The sequence below is a fragment of the Amphiprion ocellaris genome, unplaced genomic scaffold, assembly GCF_022539595.1.
Source record: "Amphiprion ocellaris isolate individual 3 ecotype Okinawa unplaced genomic scaffold, ASM2253959v1 Aocel_unscaffolded107, whole genome shotgun sequence".
Lineage (NCBI taxonomy): Eukaryota > Metazoa > Chordata > Actinopteri > Pomacentridae > Amphiprion > Amphiprion ocellaris.
The window spans coordinates 65-5,001 of NW_026559264.1; the positions used below are offsets into that span (position 1 = coordinate 65).

General features: G+C 38.7%; 1 long non-coding RNA gene across 1 annotated transcript; it reads right to left on the reverse strand.

The window, feature by feature from the left end:
- Window positions 1-2,557: 2,557 nt before the first annotated feature.
- Window positions 2,558-4,856, reverse strand: LOC129348383 (uncharacterized). The gene is made up of 3 exons (XR_008600917.1): window positions 4,511-4,856; window positions 3,728-3,886; window positions 2,558-2,795 (listed from the first exon to the last, which is right to left on the reverse strand). It is a non-coding gene; the product is annotated as an uncharacterized LOC129348383 (long non-coding RNA).
- Window positions 4,857-4,937: the final 81 nt, after the last annotated feature.

Here is a 4,937-nt window from a genome sequence, read left to right on the forward strand (position 1 = left end):
AAAGAAGAATTAGTATCTGAGCGAGTAGCTCAGGGGATAAGAAGAGGACTACCAACTGGAAGGTCGCAGGTTCAAGACCCCCACCGGCCTTTTTCTTTCTTTGTCTTTGTCAGGATTTTGAGAAAATTTAAGAAGTGTCTGGTCTTGAACCAGCGACCTGCAGCTCCATAGGCAAATCCTTAACTCACTGAGCTACAGATCAGATAAAAAGAAATAAATTCGTCGTCCCTTTGGCATCGTAGTTCCTGAAGTGACCACATGGGTGGAGCCAAGGCGGAGTCTGGGTGGAGTCAGGGCGGAGAGTAGGCGGGGAGGTGGGTGGCGGCCTCCCCCCTCTACTCCCCCACCTCCCCCACCCCACCACACCTTCCCCCGCCCGACGAGTTCTTCGAGTCTCCACGAGTTCTTCGAGTCTCCAGGTTTTCCCGAGTTTCTGGAGTTTCCACCAGGTCGGAGGCAGAACAAGTTGTCATGAAGAGGTGTTGAAGTCGGCCAGGATGGACTGACTTTTTACAGCGACTAGAAGGAAGACACTAGAAGAGCAGGTCTTTAACCACCATCCATAAAATCCATGGAGTCGCTCCAGAGAAATGAAGGGAGGTCAACTTTTATCAACCTCCATCCAGATGTTCAACTTGATATCTTTACTTTGACATTTTTAGCACCACAAACCTTTAGTATCACACTTTATTATCATTTATTAGGACTTTAATGGAATCCACCAGCAGATTTAGTTTTTGTTGACAAACTTTATTCTTGTCGTCGTGGGACTGCAGTATTTAAAACTGTTCCTTCTATTTGACCTCATGTTTATTAGTTTTAGTGGAGAAAGTTTAATTGTCAATTAGTCTCTTAAAAACAATAATAAATTGGATTAGTCAAGAGGTTTAAATTTCTTACTTTGTCATATTTTAAATATGACAAAAAATATAAAAATAAAGCATCTTGAGACAATTTGACCTGTAATTGGCGTTATATAAATAAAATTGAATTAAAATTGTATGTATCTTGTAATGTTGGAGTAATTCAGCCATATATGTTGGAAAACACATTTTCTTTGTCCATTAATCTGTTGTTTTCTCCAGTAATTCATTTCTTGTTTTGGTTTATAAAATGTCAAACCCAAATATATTCAGTTTACTGTCATAAAAACCAAAAAGATTTACATTCATGATGCAGGAATCAGGCAGTTTTTCACTTTTTATCTTAGTTTAGTCAGAAAGATAGTTGATAATGTGTGAATTGTTGCAGCTTGTGAGCCGTAGAAGGTTTTAATCTTTGGGGCCGAGTGTCAGTCAAAAAACATTTAGAAACCAACATCAACAAAACACTCAACAAAGGGAAATCCAACTTTTGCATGACAATGTCTAATTAAAGGACATTTATTTCCAACGTAAATGTGTGATATTCATCCTCTGGAGCTTTCTCTTCACATCGTCTTCCACCTGGACTGGTTTGGTCGGGAGCATGTGCAACAAACATTTGAAAAACTGCACTTTAACATCAATGAATGACACTGAAGTTTAATCTCTACATAAATGAGACTGAGTCTGGATGTGCTGCTCTGTCATTAACTCCTAAGTTTAGGGAAAGTTCAAACAAAAGAGGACAGTTCAGATAAGACTTGAGAATGAGCTTATTTTGAACAAACATCTCAGACTTTCTGAGCTTCAGCACCTCTAGCAAGATATTTTAACAACAAGCAACTCAAGAGATCCAGAAGTTGGAGAGAGTTAGCTTTAGCTGAGCCAAAGAACATGTGGGACGCTAACCTAGCAAACATTTCAGACTTTTCTCTGTGAATTCTGAGAAATAATTTCCTATTTAATGACAGAGCTACACATCTTAACTCAGTCTCATTAAAACAGACTCTAATTCAGTGTCATCCATCCATATTAAAGTGCAGTTACCCAAAATGTTTGTTGCATGAGCTCCAACAAAACCTGTCCAGGTAGAAGGCCACTTTGACAAACAGGAAGTGGAAGATTCCAAGCAGATTTATAGAAGGGGGAACCGGACTGTACTAAGTGTGGTCGAGTATAGAGGGGTGTTTTGTGGGTTTTTAAGGCTGATAATGATTATTAGTGAGACATTTGGAGTAGATATTCATTTGCAGTAAATGAAAGTATTTAAAATCTTGGAGTTAAACTTAGAAGAACACAAACTCTAACAGAAAACTTTGTTGATACGTTTTTGTTTTGTTTACAGATGTTAAGTTAAAGGAGTTTTATTCGTGACGTATAACCAATCAAATCACTCCAGAAGACAGAGCGACCACAGGTAGATAAAGGTTCAGAGCCAAAGTAGCCATTTTTAAATGTATTTATTACCGTAAATCAGTAAAAAATAAAATACTGATAATCAGTAAATCAGTCAGCCCACAATTACTACAATTCTACAATGTATGTCTCTTTCCTTTGACTTGTTATTTGTACAATATACGATGTATATGATGGCGTTTTTTCATACCAAAGGCTATACTATGATGTTTTCTAAGAGACATACGATGCTACTCTGTTGTTCTGGCCCTGCACTCTCTCCTCTGTTGTTTTCTGGATTGTACTCAGCTGCATGCCTTCGTCCACCCGGCCTCCGTTGACTCGTCCCGCCTGCCGTCTCTGGAGCTGAAGCTGGATTGGAACAGACCAAAGTACAGTCCAATCACGATGCCAGCTGCCTCTCAAAAGGCTCCTTCATCTGGCGGCACTTCTTCTGAGGGGAAGCTGAGCTGGCCCGGCAGAACTTTGGAGATGTGTTCCAGTGGTTGGTGGATGTGTGGGGAGATAGAGAGGGACCTTTGAATTGTTCAAAGGAAAACAGGGAACCCATTGGTAGTTTTAGTTTAGGGTGCTACTGCGGTGTGTTTTTGGGTTTTAAGAGGTGAACAGGAAGAGTTTTTTTTCGTATTGATTATCTTTTACTTTGTTCCTGGTTGGAATGCCCATCAATGTCAACATGAAGTTCACTTTTAGTTCTGTTTATTTATTTTTATTTTACTAACACCCATTTGTTTTTAACCCCCTCACATGTTGTGTTGTTGTAAACTTACTCTTTCAAATAAATTCGTCTAACCCTCTGGAAACCAGCGTTTGGACTGTTTTTGTGTTGCTCCTCACCTACTGACAGCTGTGGACTAAAGGCTATACTGTGACGTTTTTAGAGCGACATGCTATACTATGATGTTTGTTGGGCGACACGCTATACTATAGGCTTTTTTAATTGACATATTACTGTGACTTTTTTTGTTTTAGTTTTTTTTGTTTTTTTTAGCAACATATAAGAATTCGAACAGTTTTAAAAGTTACTATACTTTTACTTGTGCAATGAAATTATTATTCTATGGCATTTTTTAGATGACATATTATACTCTGATGTTTTCTTGAATTACATACTATTTTGACAATATACTGCACTATGACATTTTTTGAACCACATATCATACATGACAATTTTAGGCAACATCCTATCATTTTGCGCTTTTTGAACCACATAATAATCTATGTTTTGTTTTTTTTTCTTGCCAACATGCTGTACTATGAACTACAGGCCATACTATGTTATTCTTGAGTAAAGCATACTATACTTTGACATTTTCTGAACTACATCCTATACTATGGCGTTATACACAGAGTGCTTTGGTTACATGTTGATTTATAATCTAGATTTTTTTCTGTTTTGTTTTTTGACGGGATTACCACAGACCTGACGTGAACACCGTGACACCCACCTCAGGGAGACGCTGCCTAAGATCTCAAGGCTGCTTGGTCGTGGTCTTTCTGGCACGTACTCTTCCAAGATGAGCCGGGAAGTTTAACACTGATGGAATGACACCAGGTCTAAGCCGACAAACTTCCAATTCCTCCTCAACCCATAGTCTCTGGGAAACCTACATGGAGTAAGAAAAGTAGACAGAGAAGTAATTAAGTCTGTACACAACATATTAAAAAGAAATCATGCTAATAAATTAAGTACAAAGAACCGAATTCGCCAATATACTGGAGACCAGAGCTATTTAATTTGATAAGTATAACCTTGTTTTAGTAACATTTCAATTATTTGAGAGCAGTCCTAAAGAACTGCCTGTAATCCCAATCATAAAATGGGTTTGGAGGAAGAACATAGATGGTAATCTGGATATACATGAGTTAGGCTTTATAACTACTATTGGTAGTATTGGTGGTAGTAATAGCAATGTGACTACTACTAGTAGTAGTGTAGTACACTACTGCTGCTGATACTGGCACTGCTACTACAACTTGTAATACTATTACAAATGCTGATACTACTTCTACGACTCTAACAGCTGTTTATACTACTACTGCTGCTTGTACTTTTAGTATTACTACTACTGCTTGTACAACTATACTACAGCTACTATTAATCGTCTGGTATTTGGTTGTCAAGCTGCTAGCTCGCCTTAGTTTTGCTAGTGGCTAACTAGTTAGCTCTCATAGACTGGAAGCTCTCAACAAGATTTCATAATGAAAAAAGAGCCAAAAACTATTCTTACCTATGAAAAGTCATTCCAAGTTTCCTTGTCTCAATCGTACGACGCAGTGTGTAATTGTATGCAGCACAGTGAGCCGGCATACTTGTTGTTTCCGTTTTCACGCCGTCTACATCAACGGAATGCACTGAAACTTTGCCCCCACTAGCTTAGCCTCGCTGTAGCACGCAGCTCAAAGGGGCGTGTCCTATCTACTCATTCATATCTATGACAACAACGGTGGCTGCACATAAGGACGCGTGACGTTGATTAGCTGCGTAAATACCATTATATACAGTCTATGGTAAATACGTATGTGAATCGCATCATTGGCTGCAGCAGCCAGTCACCAGTCACTCACTGACTCACATTGAAAAATAGCACAGAATGAATTGTTACGTGTTTATTTTATTTACAATTTAGGTTGGATTTTTTTTTTGTGCGCAGCGCA